We start from the raw sequence: 17,115 nt of genomic DNA, 5'->3' as shown, positions 1-17,115 counted from the left end.
GTTTATTTGCTTTTTTGTGGAAATAAAAAAAAATTTAGTTTATTATACTTTAATAAACGACTGACATCGCATACCGACTAAATCAAAGTTTATATAAAAAGTAATTTTTTTCTTCATTTCTTGCTACTTTCGACTCACGTTGCCTTCTAGAATAATTTATTTTGCATATTTTTGTCTTTTGTCTTTTTTTTTTTGTAAATAATTACTTAACTGTGTACATGTTTTTTCTACAAGCAATCATTTTTTAAGAAACACTAGACCAAGCATTCTCTGAGCAACACTCTTGGCTAAGATTAAACCCTTCCTAGTTCTAAACATGGAATAGATCATTTAAATAATTTTTAAATTAAATTGTTAATTAAAATCTGTTTTAAAAACTTGATCATTTTCTTGTTAATTTTTCTCATCGCTAAAATACACGATCACCCTGCATACGAGGTTCGAAATAAAGCTACGACGAAACAATTTTACGTAGAGACAGACAACCTTGATGAATTAGCTAAAGAACTTTAATCTTCATGGTTATAAATGTTAAAAAGTTGTTATGAAAAATATATTTCTATCAGATGAAAACAACGATTTTTTTCTAGGTTAATTATGATAAAGCAAAAAATTAGGTTGGTGCACAATGTTTTGTGAGAACCAGACTTTCATCTTCGCGCTAAGAGTGCCGTTAAAAATGTTCTAGTGCTTAGTGTTTAGCACAAGAATGTGATTGATACCTTAGGTGGGTTTCTGGTTGAGCGGTTGCTTTAGCTACTTGCATGGTTCCTGTAATATAACAACTTTAAACAAACAAAGGTTCTCTTCACAAGACTCTTATTGATAACAGTACTAGCAGGAAATGAAGAGGCTGTCTCCCGGGTAAATAGTTGTAATAAATAATTAAATAATTTGACAAGATTCAGTATGAATTTGAAGGCTTTTTTAAAAATTTAAAAAATTGAGTTTTGATTTTTATAAGCTTGGTTGTTATAAAGATTAGCGCATGCATAAATAGTTTTGTACAAGTTGTCTGTGCTTAAACTACAAAATTTTCGACTTGCGACTCGTCTTATTATTTCGTGTAGAAAATACTCAAATGATGCTCAATAGACAAGTTTTCTCTTAGCCTAGCTACGCGAATTTTTTGTTACAAGATACAAAGTAACGACGCTAAAATCAAAATTTAAATGTCGTTAATTTCATTTCCTTTTATTTTAGAAAAAAATGAGAATTTTCCCTGTAGGTGCATATACTGAAAAATTGTCAAGTTTCATTACCCAAGTTTTATCCAATCGAAAGTTAGCTGTAGTAAAATATACCCAAATCTATTACTCCTTAATAATCCGCAAAACAAGAAGGTCTATTTTTATTAGAACTAGAACATTCATTTTCAGCTAATAATGTTCACATATTTTGTCTCTTATTATTTTATTATGTTTTAGGTATATTTTTTTCATTTTGCAGCGCATTAAAAATTTTGCGACCTAAATCTAAGTTTTGCAAAATCGCAACAATTAATTATTCAAAAATTTCTGTCTTATAATTTTCATTTTTTGTGTGTTTCTTCAGTAAAAAACAGAAAGTTAGTAAAACCTAGCCTTGCCATTGTTCTTCTTTTATTCCTATTTTCATCTATTCCTATCCTCATTGTTGTCATAATATTGTTGATACGTAAGATAAAAAATATAAGAAGGCAAATATTTAATGGCAGCTTGAGAAGTACTTGTAAAACAAATCTTGTAAAAGTCTTGTGAAAAAATGGACAAAACATATATTTACAAAAGGAAGTACAGAGATTATCCTGAATGAAAATATAAACAGTGAAGATTAGAGAAAGATGAATCAAAACTTAAGTATTCACCCCATCCTTCCTTCCGTTTCTACGATACAGAAGAAAACTATAGTTTTTGTTGTTTTTGTTTTCACAATAAGGATATTGTTTCTTCCATTAGTTTTAACAAACTTAAATATCTAAAACTGGAAAGTATTTCTTTAGACATAAAACATATTGTTTATTCCCTTTTATCCGCTAAAAAATACTAAATTTACACGTGCGTTTAAATTTTTCAAATATTAACTGTTGCGGCACGAAGAAGCGGAAAAACAAAACTTTTTCAAAAAATTCCATTTAAAATATGGGCTTTTGAACATAGTTGGGACTTGTAATAGCTGTATTAATCATTAAATAGCACGGCGCTTCATATGGACGTCTGTGTTTCGCGTTCCATTAAATTACTAACTTCTGCTGCTGCATGAAGGCATGATATTCACAGAGAGATATCCAGGGAATGTTTAATGTTACTGAAAAGAATAAATACGCGTAAGTTATGACACAGATCTTGAAACACTGGTTTATTTACTTCATGTACAACCCTTTGAAAAGTGTACCGATTAGGAAATATCTACAGTTATTTTTAACTCTTGAAATCTTAACTAGAAAAACATGGCACTCGACAAAGCAAATGAAATTAAGTTGTTGGCTGTATTTTTTCTGTTTTCTAATTTAACCTGTCCAATTGATTCAATATGCGATAACTATCTACATAGATACACTGCTTCTCCCTCTTTTTTTTTGGGGGGGGGGGCAGTTTTAAGTGAAGATAAGAACCAGACCAGCTTGAGACCAGGAAGAAAGGAAATGGCTAGCACCTCTTTATTTATTTATATTCGATCCTTCGCCTCTTTTGAGATTAATAAGCTTATCTTATACCTTATTTTCCACTACATTCTCCACATGATTGTTACGGACAAAGATGCTTGAAACTGTGAACTGATAATCTCTCTTTTTCTTCTTCATCACTGATAATATCAACATACTGAGATAAATAAAGCTAATATATATTAAAGAAATACTATGATAGCTATATTATTAATTTCATCTTAGATAAGTACACAAAAAAATGGCGAAACTTCGAACATTGGTGTTGTCTTTGGTGATATCAGCTATCTTTCTTGAATGCGTTTTTACACTCTCGTTCATGGGTCAAACACATAGAGTGGATACAAAATGGGGAAAGAGAGATGGAACTAATGAATTGGTAGGTTGATATTTGTTTGGGTTTGCTTAGATTTTATGATGTTTTAATTGGAAACTCTAAAAAGTTATCACTGAAGTTTTATGGGGTATGTTAACATGTGTAGAAAACATGCGTTAACTAAATGTTGATTGCCTGAATTAGTTCTGAGGGACTTTAAAATATTTTCGCGTTAGTTTTTATCAAAATGATGATATAATCAAGTAAGTAACGGGAAGTTTTATTTGTCTCTTTGGATTCCATCCTAACAGTTGGAAGTTTAGAAGCTGATGGAGGATGCAATGGAGTTCTTTTCAGCTGGTTCGGGTGGAAGAAGTTGAATTTGCTAAACGTAGTGAGGGCCAACCATGGTTTTGTCTGTGGGGAGACTTTCCACCAATTTCCACCATAAGATTGGTAGGAGACGCATTAAAATCATTACATCTTTTACAGCAGAGCATTAGAAAGGCACTGCTGTTAACTCTTTCGTGGAATAATCAATAAAAGCTCATTTTTTAAAATTCTAAACAGAATTGTAGATGTAGTTTTCTTGTGTTGTACAGTGTTGCTTGAAAGAGTGTATATGTAGGAACGAAGTTTTAATTTCTCCAAGTCCTTAATTATTGACTTAGTCAAAAAATGCTCGTCTTAGCATTTTACCAATGACGTCATCAAATTTGCAAAAATGGGAAAACTTGGCTTAACTTTGCGATTCCGGAAATTATTTGTGTACAATTGTTTGGAATGCAATCACATAATTGCCTGGAATGCAATAACTCTTTGGCCAGGAAATTAGAGCTAGGAAAGTAACAAAATACCAAGCTAAAAAGACGATAGGCTATATCACCCCCTATCTGCCCCCCCCCCCCCACCCAAACAGGAATAGGGTTAAAATAATGATCAAATAAGTCACTGCACTTCTATGCATACTAACGTCATTATTTATTTATTTTCTTAACGTCATAACTTTTTATAAATTGACTTTTTTATGTACAAAATTTTCTTGTAATAGGAAGGGAACAAAAGTAATAAAATTTCTTGCCCATCACCTCATTTTGAACGAAAATTGAAACAAAACTGTCCTTAATGTAGTTACATACTAAATTACAAAAGAGGGGAGGGGGGGGGGGGGGGAAATAAAAATTCAGTACAAAGAGGGCGTAAGGGGGTCGAGGGGGAGAAGGGAGGGGACAGTTGAGAGGGAAGGGTGTAAGAGGTTGCGAAGGACGCAATGGAAGACTGAAGTGTTAATAATAATTCTAGTGATTAATTAATTGACCACGAGTATAATTTCTAATTTTATTGGAATTTAGTTTTAAGTTTTATTTCTCTGTAGAGTCTTCGTGATCTTCTCAGTTTAGCAGAACAAAAACGGGATATGTTAAAAAGAATATTTAAACTAAAAAGAAATGGCTGGAAATAATGGTAAGTAAATATATAAAAATAAAAAAAAAGTCTCTTCATCACGCCCAATTGTCGAGACTTAAATATTTATTATTAATCTGTAAACAAGGTGCAAAGGAGGATAATTTTATAAAACAAATTATTGTCAATAACAACACTGGTAACGACAACAACAACGACAACGACAAAGAAGAACATGATCGCGACGATAGCGACAAAAAAGGAGAACGATAAAAAACGTTAACGATAATAGTGACAGCAACGACCATAATAACGAGAGCAACGACAACGGAAATAATTACAACGAAAGTGACAGTAACGATTGTAAGTACAGTTAACCGACAACCGTAACGATAGCAACGACAACGACGGTAACGACAGCGACGATAGCAACGATATAACGTCAACAATGATAACGTTAGCAACCAACGTGACAACAACGGTAGTAACACTAGCAATGATGACAGTAACAACAGCGCAAAAAACGAGTCAATCGAAGCGATCATGTCTATCATTTGCGACTTATATAAACACAGTATACTTAATCTACTGAAATCTACGTAAAAACGAGACCAACCTCTTCAATCTCATTCCCAGGACTTTCTGTCTCTCATCGGCGCTGCGACCTCTTTAGAAGAAATAAATTGTGGTCTGAATTACAAATGACTTTACTTAGAATTGCTTTGCCATTCTCTGGAAAAATATTAACTTCCCAGATGGTATCCCCCTTCAAATAACACAATTGATGACCGTTCAAAACAGGAGGCATCAAAATTCATGTTTTGACATATGTCAAGTTGTCAATAGCAACAAAACTCAACCCTGATGTATAGATTGGTGATTTTTATACTGTTATTAGTTTTTCTTTTTCTTAATGTTTTAGCAGCTGAGCAAAACGAAGAAAAAGAACATGTAAATATATAAATTTATCTGGAATAATTATTGTACAAAAAGAATAATAAAAACCAAATTTTAATATGTTGTTTATTGCTATGTAGTTGGAAACTTCATCAGTTATAATTCCTGTCGTAAATAGAGAATGAAGAACTTTAATTTTGAGGGAAGACATTTGTGGAAGTTGGTTTTGCATCTAAAAATATATTTCTGCGCAACAAAAATTCTTTGATTGAATCGTTTTTATACAAGTTGCATTACATTATACATAACAGAAAAAAAATTTGCAAAAATTTTTTTTTGCGATTTCCGATGTTTGTATTACTATTTTTCAATAATAAAAATTATGAGAAATGAATAAAATTTAAAGAATTTACTTTTTTGAAAAAAAATTTAATAATTGCTTCTGTTGAATTAACCGCCCCTGCCAAATAAGCGCCTTTTGTCAGGGTTAAATTTTTAATTAAGCCCCCCGGGCGCTTAATCCCTTATTCACTGTATTTCAGACCGATCCTTTTTCTCTTTTTAAATAAAAAAATCTTTATGTCAGTTTTATTCTTTTTTCTTTAATGTTTCGTGTAATAACTGTTAACAAACTTTCTAAAACCATTCAAAATTTGTGATTTTTGCGAATTTATTTGCAAAAATCTTTTCTCTTAAATTTGCAATTGTTTGTCAGTCGCCAAAGTTACTTTAGTTTTGTAATCGGAAGCTAACACGAGAAAAAGTAAGAATTATTAGTTGTGCTTAGCAGACTTATTTGTGAAATCTAAGGAAAATGACGACAAATAATAATGGTTTTCAAAATAACGCAAGGTAGATTACCTTTTTTAACATCATCATTTCATACATCGTATTCAAAAATTTTAAACCTTTTATTTTTGTTCGATACCTATTTTTGCGATTATCCAGAAGTTAGTTTTGCGATAAAGTTAATTTTTCCCCAATCAATTCTTGTAAAAATCAAGGTACCGCTTTTTTAATCTTTTATTACAAGAAGTAAGAACACAGTGAACCCCTATACCACACATAATTTCATCCGATCAAATAGTTTACCTGATACTCCAAACTAATGCACTAACCGACTCGTTTTACTTACATTAACCGCCATACTAACCAGGAGATCATGATTTAAAGGCCGACATAACAAAGGATAGTTTGTAACACATTTTTCTCATTCAGCAGAGCTGCCATGACGGGGAGCAGCTGTTGAGAGTTACACCATGTTCGTCTTTGCAAATGTAAATAAGAAAACATTTATTGACCAAATCAGTTCAAAGGTTTGCGAAATTTTTTGACATATTTTCCATAATTTCTTCTCCCAATATAAAATATATTGCTTATTGTCCTGCTGAAACCCTTGTCAACACGAAGCACGAAGAAATGCTAACATCAACGTTATAAAGGGCATTATCGAGGTTTTAGATATCTTCATGACGATAAATCCTTATTTATAGCATTTAACCCATTAGTGGATTAAATGTGTTACTCCTTCAGTACGCCCTTGTTTAAACAGGGGCATAGCCAGTTAACATTTTATCTCCTTTAAAATGTTTAGCAGTTTTGTGTTGCTATCGCCTTAACATCCCAGCAATTCTGTGCTGCAACTAAAGTAACAAAGTCCCTACATGATTCAATTATGTCCAAATGACAGGATATATTTCTATTCATTTGACTCTTCATTATAGAATTGCAAAGCAAAATTTAGTTGTCGTTGTACATCTTGGTAACATTTTTAATAACGTGAGCAAAACAGACACAGTCGAAATGAAATTTGCTCAAAGTGAATATGTATACTGCATTATTCTATCGAACCCTATCCTAATGAATTTGCTTTTTACCGAGTTAGCTTTAAATGGCTTTAAGCAAGGGTGACCTGCGGACCAACCTGCAATTTTTTTTATAATATAATAATTTTCGTTCTAAAACGACTTGTCAAGTTGTTCCTTCTTCGTCCGAAGACTTGAAATTGGATTTGTAGCAATTTAATTAATGTTTTGAAGCATTTTTAAACTGAGAGTCATTGTACAATATCACGTGCATACATCTAGGCATTCCTGTCCCCACGGTGTTTTTCTAATCCGGAAAACTCAAAATTGGAAAGAAAAAAATTTAGGTGACGGCTTTTTTTTAATTTAGTCAAAAGCAGTGTTAATAAATATGTAAAAGTAAATCGTGACTGCAAAATCATCTCATTAATTCAAATAATAATTAAAAATTCGGAAAACTAAATTACGTACGTGATTCTAAAAACGGCTTTCATCGGATGTGACAGATGGGAGGCTCATCATTTTGACATCTGGCAGTGAAAGTGAACTCTTGTGAAATTGACAAGCATATAAATCATTGAAATTTTTGAAATATTTATAACTCAGGACCATTTAAATAACGCGTATAAAAAGAAAATTTACATTGCAGTTTTGAAAAAAGAGAGAGTGAAATAAAAAGAGGTATTTATGTATTTTTTAGAAGTGAGATGTTGAACTACCATTAGCTTCCAGAGATTCGGGAGCAGCGCAAAGACTTTATAATCCAATCTTGTTCCCAGGACTTGTAAGTTGTTTTACAGGCCATTCAAATATAAAAATTCCTAACAAGTTCTGCAGACGAGGTTTTTAAAAAGCGAGGCGACATTTACTCACCTGTAAATCCGCGATGATTGGGAAGAGGGCAAGAACTAAAATACTTTCTTATATTGTTTTTGCATTTGTCTTGTTTGATTTACCCGCGGTATTCTATGCCATTAACCGCGGCAGTTTATACCATTACCTGTGCTATTTTATACCGTCTCCCGCGGATATTTTGCTATTATCCAGGGAGAGTTTCTATCTTTACCCGCATTATTTTGTACCATTATTTCGGTTTTTTATACCATCGCCTGCGGCAGGTTTTTATTATTACCCTCGATATCTTTTACCATTAACCACGGTATTTTTTACTACCAGCAGCAGTTCATCACTCTCGAAATTTTATATTCAACCTATAGTGGTATGTTATAAAACCAACACGCGGTATTTTACACCTGAACATTGCTTAAATCATCCAAATTTGCGTCATTCCATAACGTCCTTATATGAATAAAAAATAAATAAATAATTGAATGTAAATGAACCCTCTTTTTAAAAGTAGTTTGTAAAATAAAAGCTTTTTTGATCGTTTTTTTTCGTACCAGTGACTCTATTACATAATTTACCATATTCATTATTTAAATGAGAGTCTTATCAACGACCCCGAATGATGATTTTTATTCTTCTTTCACTATATTATTAAAATTCAAAAAAATTAGGAAATTATTAATTTATTTCTCAATAAGATTACGTAGCGTTGCAGTTGTCTAGGAACGAAATAAATAATCAAATCGGCTTACAAAAGAAATGATATTATTGAACAAAAATAAAACGCAAAAACGCAAATTAAAAAAGTTGTTTTGTGAGACTTTATCAGGAAATGGATAGTGCGTGTTCTTATATCTTAGTTTATATAATTTTTTTTATTCATCTGAGCAGAGGAACTAAATAATAAAGGATCATTTTCACTAAGCGAAATGATTCTAAGTGTTTTGATTGTCTGGAAGTAGATTTTTTAGGCCTAGAGGAGATGAGCCTAAATATAATAATGCATTCTAATGTGTTGATATCACAGTAATTATAAGTTAGATGGCTGTGTATTAATGATATTTTTTGGTTTTACTTTGTTTCAGCTCTAGTAAGAGAACGAAGCAAGAAGATTTACGTTGTTCATAGTTAAGGTAAATTATCCTTCTTTGTTCCACATTGTTTTTATTTTTACTCGCATCGTTAAGATGTATTATTTTTCGTGTTGTTTTTTTTCTGTGACAAACATGCAATTCTTTGGCTAAAGGTGTGTTAGAAAATCTAAAATGGCTATTTTAAAGTGACATTTAATTTAAAGCAAAAATCAATTTCTTTATAAAATTTATTGCGAAGATTTTTTCCTTGAAGGTAATTATCGCGCATGTTAGAAATAATTTAAAATTTTGTAGAACTTTCCTGCTGTGGTCTACTAAACAAGGCGAACTTTCAGAACAAAAGATTTAAAAGATTTTTATATTTTTAAAAGACAAAAATGCGAAATACTTGCCATGCATGATATCATATGCAGATATCTAAATTAGCATAAAACCGCAGATGTTTCTTCCATTTAAATCAATACGAACATATGTCAAATCTATCTCTTTTGTACCCGTTTTTTCAAAGTTGGTTCACAGTACAGTAGGCGTTCCAGGAAACAGATATGTCAATTTTTTGATAGTAAGACAACTCTTCTCTTTCACCCACTAAATTTCAACATGACATATGTTATTATCCATCAATCAGATGAGGTCTTAAATATCCAATCACGCTCTTTCAAATGTAATGTTTTTTTTATACACAAGAAATATCACAGCTTTGATAGTTTCAAGTGAATCCTAATTCTTTTTCCAAATATTAAAATACATGAAAATTCGAAAAATAAACAGTTTGCGAAAATCGAAACAAACCTTTAAGTTTATAATTGAAAAAGAAAATACGTGGACAAACTGTCCACAAAAATAGGTTTGGTGGTTATTTAAGTGCATATGGGAGCATCCATAAAATACGTACGCATCTGGGGGAGGGTTGTGAGACTAAAATCATACAGGTGCGTACAAGGAAGGAGGTGCGTGCGTACACACTGTGACCGTCTGTTATTCTATTTTCTTTTTTACATTTTTATATTTCGATATCGTGTCCATTTGCAAATCTTTTATAGACTATTGTTATTATTATTTGATCTGTAATGTCTCTGTAAGAGACTTACGTAGGGTTTCACTAAAAAAATCACTTGATCAAGTGGGAAGGGGAAGGAGTGGGTGAATGTATGTGTATAGGCGCAAGGGAGGGTGTCAGAGAAAAATCGTACAGGGGGAGGAAGGGTCGAAAATGAGCAGTTTGGTGCGTACGCACTCAATGGATGCCCTCCATACTGAAAAACAATTCATTTTTAGATTGACGAATTATTAATTTATTTTTCAATAAGATTACGTAGCGTTACAGTTGTGTAGAAACAAAATAAATTATCAAATCGGCTTACAAAGAAATGGTATTATTGAACAGTGTGTGTCTTTCTTTTCTGCCTAAAGATCAGCAAGAGAATGGCATTGATTTCCTCTGTGGTGGTTTAGTTGAGCGATTGTTTTGAACAAATAGGTGCTTCAAATGCACTAGCACCCCCTTCGTAGGACCAACATTGATAACAGTTCTATTAGGAATTAAAGAAGCTATCCTAAGTAAATAATAGTAGTAATAATAATCTCTCATGTGAAAATATTGTTTTGTTCATATGGAGAAGAGTTGGTCCGATTGATCGCGCTGCCTTATTTAGGCAAGTTCTCGCCTTGTTTCAGAAAATCTTTTGCTCGCCTCATATGAACGTATAATAATATCTGTCAACCGAGCTAGAACAAAAATAAAAAAACCTGTTTCAACAGGTTTTTTTATTTTTGGACCACCAGTAAATTCAACTGTTTTTCAAATTTCAAAGTTGGGTAGTGTGTTTCTTCCCGTATTACAAAATAAAAGTAATCAGATGTTAAATGTAATATAAAAAATGCACATGCCCTAATGTTACGTTCGTTTAGTCGGAATGTCACGTAGTACCACTTTCGGTTGAGGGAAAACACGAATATTTCACAGTCTAACTCTCACAGAAAAAGCTTTGATTAAACAAGTATCTAAATTAACAAAAAAAACTACACAATATGTCAGGCTAGAAGTTAAAAAACAAAGATTTTATGAAAAATTTACCCCCTTTTTGCGAAAAATTGATCGCGTGAATGTCGTGTCTTCACTCAAATCATAATGTTTACCTTAAGAACTGCTGCTTTGTAATTGGTTTAAAATTATCACGTGATATTTGCCGACCGGTAGAATAAGAGTGATTTAAAGATAAAAATTGTTGTATCTTACCAAAATTGAGGTAATCCTAAAAATCGCATTAGGCTTCGTGGACGAAGTAAAATTTTAGTGCTAATTCTGTCTAAAAGTCCCAAAAAGATGTTTGAGCAAGTTTAATAACATTAAGCTTCCCCAGTTTGTGTGTCTTCTCTGTTTAAAAGGATCATACAAATTTTTGGAAGATAATCCAAGTTTTTGAATAACAACACACAAAAAAAGTTCGTTTACTTGATGAATCACGCATGTTAATTATCATCTCATCTTCAATGTATTGTTTAGTTAATACTTAGACCGCGAATTTCGGTGATTTTTTTTTGTAGGCGCTTAATAAAAAAAGTAGTCAGAGGAATGTGAATCTTTGAGAACAAAATAGAAATAGATAAGAAGAATAGATAGAATATGTGAACACGAATCGTAGTTGGCCGTAAAACAGAATTGTGTGTTTATTCACACGAGGTGTTAGGGTTTGTTTTAATTTTTTTTATTTCATTTTTATTGATTTTAATTTTAATTTTTTTATTTTATTTGCATAGAAATAAGAATAAAATTTGAATTTGAAAAATATGAGGATGTATCTGATAAAAATAGTAAAGAAACGGTACGTAGCCACAATGTGCCTCATGCTCTAACTGATGGATAAAAAAATGTTTCCTACAAGAAAATAAGGCTGAGCTGGAGCTTTAGAAGTTCAAGTTGATAATAAATAGCTTTTGAATTTTCAAGCAACTCTTAAAGAACTTCGAGGCTCAAATAATTGACGTCTGAAGCTCAAAATGTATATTTTATTCCTGACTTTTCCATCATAAGAAAAATTTTAGGAACCCAAAAGTATAATTTTAAGGATTGGCGAGCCAGCCTTAAAATCTAAGACTTTTGTTTATTTCGAAGAAAAAAAAAGCGCTAGATATTTCAAAATACGACAAGAACCATTGTTTAGCAATATATACAACTACCCCCCTTGCTTCCGTGACTCTACTTAGTTTTACATCTTTCATGCAAATTAGAACAATCATGGCATTGTATCAATCTGTTAACAGGAAGTATCGAAAGGGATACACTTGGAACGTCTCGTATTTGTTACCTTCTAAAAATGATAAATGATATTCAAACTGTCAATTAGCTCTCTTCTAGTGTGAAAATAACATACAAGCTTTCCTAAAAACACATATTTGTCAAAATATCCACACAAACACATTAAAGCTTGCCTCATCGGATTTCCACTTCATAAACCATCTGCCATTTGTTTATTCACAACATTTCATGTACCATCTACGTATAAATTGTAATAATTAACGCCAATTATCACTGCATAAATTAGTTTAAATATGTGTGCATCTTTATATTTTTTCATTCTCGGAGAACCTTGTTTTAGTGAAACACAGAATCTCAGGTAAGTGAGCAGATAGCTATCAATAAAGGTTGGTTTACATTGCATTTTAACGCAGATATGAGTAGCGAAGTATCAAACATTAGGAATTGCTTAGCAAGAGGGAACATAATGTGTATTTTGTTTCGTAGCGACGCAAGTTATGAGAAGACAGTTCCATTTCATTTTAAAGCTATTGCATTTTTTTTCTAGAGCGAAGTTTGTTTCCAAAAACAAAGTTAGCTTCTATCACTTCTGGTTTTAAAATTATCCTCTGACACTTTCTTCATGTTTGAATGCATAACGAAACTTATTATTGATACTACTGATACTCAACATATCACGCTTGATCCCAGGCCTTTTCAATCTCGTCCCCAGAACTTGCTAGGCTTTTATTCAAATATAAAAAGCCTAACCAGTCGTTGGAACGAGGTTGAAAAAAGTGTACCAGCATTAGGACAGGACAAGGATGTAGAATTTAAAGAACTCGTGTGTTCCAACTAAATTAGAAAACAAGGATAGTATTTCTAATGAGGGTTGTTTTTCCTGTCCTATACACCATATGCGATAATCATCCTCTCTGTAAAAATCACTAGCCTCATGCTAAGCCAAAAATCTTTTTGAATCCATCAGATTAAAAATTGATACAAAGTCTATATATAAAAGTTCATCTATATTATAATACGTCTGTCCGTCTGTCTGTCACGCAAAATGGTAGCTTAGCTGCGCAGGTTTAAAAAGGACGGGCGAACCTGTGGATTTTTCCACGGGCTAATAACTAGTGCATCGCAATATTCGTAAGAACAAACTTGTGTGTGCCGATTAAACGTTGTTTGCGTTAGTAAGATTCACAGAAAATAAGATACAGATTTACAGAATTGTGAAGACTAAGACTGAAAACTCAGAATCGCAGTTGATAAACACAGTATTTGAGTTATTTCTGATTTCTTTGCTTTTATTTATTATTATTTTATGAATGCACTTAAAGAATTATTTATTACTCTTAGGTTTCATTCACCGATAATTCACCTTTCGTCTAAGCCGATAATGTGACGTTTCTATGACGTATCTGTGACGTTTCTTTGTTGCATTTCTGACGTTCTATGTCGTATCTGTGACGTTTATACATATGTTTCATATGTGACGTTTCTATGTCGTATCCGTCACGGCTTTATGTTGCATATGTGACGTTCTATGTCGTATCTGTGACGTTTATATGTTCCATATGTGACTTTCGATGTCGTATCTGTGGCGTTTCTATGATGCATCTGTAATAGTAGTAGGGAGTGAGGATATACAGGAATTCGCTCCTTTTACACCTTTTAACACCAAACACCCCGCTTCCACCATTTCCACCTCCCTACTACTACTTCTGTGACGTTTCTCTGTCGTATCTGTAACGGTTCTATGTCGTACCTTCTTCATTAGTATTAATTTACACCGGGTGAAAAAATTCACAGGTAGTAACTTTCGCGAATGTTATTTCGCAGCAAATTAGCGGGTGTTAAACTTTTCATAAGACGTTAGCAAATATTTATGAAGAAAAAAGGCAATTATTCAATAAAATTACACATTGATCTTTTCGTCAGATTTTAAACAACAGCGTTTTATTATTTTTTTGGCACACAAAATTGTTATTTGTTTATTTTTTACCGGTGGTATCGTTAAAAAAATTTCGAGGGGAACTAATTTTGGGAGTTTAGAAAAAAAACGCGTAGAAAAGGTTGCTAATAGATGTTTTGTAATCTACGACAGGTTATTTGTTTATATTTTAGTTTGCAAGATGGCTAAATGTAACATTCTCCTTGTTCTCTTTGCGCTCACAGTGCTCACCCATACTGTGTTCGGTTTGACCTCGCTGGGTAACGAAGCACATGTCTTGACTGGTGTGGGAAAACGAGACATGAAACGAATGGTAAGCTATGTATAAGTCTCGGTTAACTGTACCTTTTGACGTCGCTAAAATTCGAACTTTCAAAAAATTCATCTATTTTTTCTTTTTACTTTAATCTTTGATTTTGCAATTATTATTAACCTCTGTTGCTATTGTAGAAATTCCATGACGCAATGCAAGCAAAACGAAGCAAATATGCTGGAGAGGCAGCAAAGTACAAACGGTTCCTTGCTCACAAAAAAAATCATGAAGACTGAGGTATACATTGTCTATTTTTATATTTAAACAACCTCGTTCCAAGGCTTTCTTCTCTCTGATTGCGTTCGATACCAAAAGACGAAAAAACAGTACTAGAAATGAGGTTGAAAATTCAACTGTTATCAATCTCAGGCACCAAAATTACAGATTTTGCTTTTCGGGATTTTTAATGATAAACCTCGTCACCAGGTTCTTTTTGTTTTATACAAATAGGATGAGGTATGCTGAGTTTGTTTGTTTTTGAGACTTATTCTTTCTTTGTTTTAGATCACATCAGCGCTTCAATATTGCATCTTATTTGCGAATGAATAAAATCTAATTTATCTTCAATTTTGTTTGTTTTGTTTCGATTTCTGATTATGATCTCCATTTTCAAATCTCCTATATGAATACAAAAACTGTGTTTACTTTTCTGTGACAGGCAAAGTCGGTGTGTTCATTGTCTTTTTATGTAGCCGACACAGTTATTATGTCCAATTTGTTAACTTTTTTAACGTTACGGCGCGACGCAGATATACTTCAGACTGACATTTTTAAATAGCATTTTTAAATTAACGAAGTCATTCCGCTTACTGCTTGGCAGTATGTTAGTGATGAACAAAGTAGTTCTTCTTCAATATGACTTACACGCATTATACTCGCCCGTCATGATCAGAGGTCTGATCGGGATGAAGCATTCTCTGTTGAGAATGAAATACGGATGTGCTATGATAAATATTCACCTATATGTATACACACCATCCGGAAAAATTATCTGAGTTCATCACTAATTGCCGCACGTAGTTAATCACTATTGCCGCACGTAGTGTAGTGGGTTCGTCTGCGGCTCCCAGTTCTGGGGACCGTGGATCGCATCCCGCTCACTGCTTGGCAGTATGTTAGTGATGAACAAAGTAGTTCTTCTTCAACATTGCATTGTACTTTTTAAGTTTAAAGTTAAATAACTTGAAAACAGATGAATATAACATTGTCTGCTGCGTGGGTAACTAGGGCCTATCTGGGACTAAATTCCTGAAGTTGCGTCAATTCACTTGTTTCAGAAACAAACAGGTTGATTGCGTCATCAATTCCTATTAAACACTAACATCTCTTCAGCGTTTTGTCAAAAGAATATGATCCTATGCATTTGAGCTCTATGCAAAGAAAGAAACTGTAAAACAAATTTTTAAAAAAAATTCTTGCAAATGCCCAGTTACTGGGTATTTGCTGACGTAAGCAAAAATTTCAAAACCTTATATCTCCTTAAACGATTGTTTCAATCATTTTATACATTATCAGTGTTTGAAGCTCTTATTAATAGAATCAAAGGGGGGGGGGGGGGGGTAAATTTCTTTTTCTATCTTATGGTCTTTGCGTGACCTCATTAAAAATTCAAATGACGGATCTTTTCTATTGTTCTTCTGCATAAGTGGATTTTTCCACGGGCATACCGACTAGTCTATCTCGTTATTAATAGCCGTATTCTGTCTGCTTTTGTGCATAAAAAAGTCGTGCTACGGACACACAAAATGCAAAAAATGTTTTTGTCTTTTGCGAGGTTTTTACAAAACCTTATGTTAATTGCTGTGGTTTTGAGGCAACAACAAAGACAGCAACATGCTATGTATAGAAGTATATTTCTCTCGTTTCATATTAACTATACTTGCGTTTGAGGGAAGGGGAAAGATGTCGGTATCGGGGAGCCAGATACGTGTGTTTTCATTCTTAACCGTATCTCTTGGAAACGTCTGTGTCTCTCGTGGAAACGCTAACTAACCTGGGGTGTCTCTCGCTAAAATACCTACGTCTCCACCAACCAACCAACCAACCAACCAACCAACCAACCAACCAACAGCCGTTTTGTAGCCCTTTTAACAAGACCAATTTTCTGATAAGAAAAGAACAAAAATATAAACTTTGGGAAGATTCTGTAAATTGTTAGATTGCTTATTCTTTGTTAAAATTGTTTTGTTCTAAATTGTAAATAATCATCTGTTCGCAGGTTCTTATAGTTCATCCATAAAACAGAAACAGATAAATATTTGGAGAACGTGAAAAAGCATATTTTTAACTAATTTTGAAACCAGTTTTGCTGAATGTGGGACCAAATAAAATTTGTGGAGATAATTATCTGTATGTACGTTACGTACTTTTTCAAAAAATACTTAAAACACTTATTATAGGCCCCAATTTAGTTGAATTTCCTAAAATGCCGCGATTATTTGTTATCTGAAATTATCATTTTCTAACATTTATTAAGTACCTTTACTGCAAAAATTAAAAAAACCTAATAAACGAATCCAAAGACCTGTGACGAATATAAATAAGGATGCAAACAAACTATTCTAATTTTAAACCATTTTAGGTTTGTTGCATTGGCAACAA

The 17,115-nt window shown here is 32.8% G+C and overlaps 1 long non-coding RNA gene across 1 annotated transcript; it reads left to right on the top strand.

The window, feature by feature from the left end:
- Window positions 1-12,535: 12,535 nt before the first annotated feature.
- LOC130637913 (uncharacterized) lies at window positions 12,536-15,081 on the top strand. The gene is made up of 4 exons (XR_008982358.1): window positions 12,536-12,623; window positions 14,375-14,514; window positions 14,652-14,751; window positions 15,019-15,081. It is a non-coding gene; the product is annotated as an uncharacterized LOC130637913 (long non-coding RNA).
- Window positions 15,082-17,115: the final 2,034 nt, after the last annotated feature.

Source organism: Hydractinia symbiolongicarpus, chromosome 1 (assembly GCF_029227915.1).
Source record: "Hydractinia symbiolongicarpus strain clone_291-10 chromosome 1, HSymV2.1, whole genome shotgun sequence".
Classification (NCBI taxonomy): domain Eukaryota; kingdom Metazoa; phylum Cnidaria; class Hydrozoa; order Anthoathecata; family Hydractiniidae; genus Hydractinia; species Hydractinia symbiolongicarpus.
This window is presented reverse-complemented; position numbering and strand designations above follow the sequence as displayed.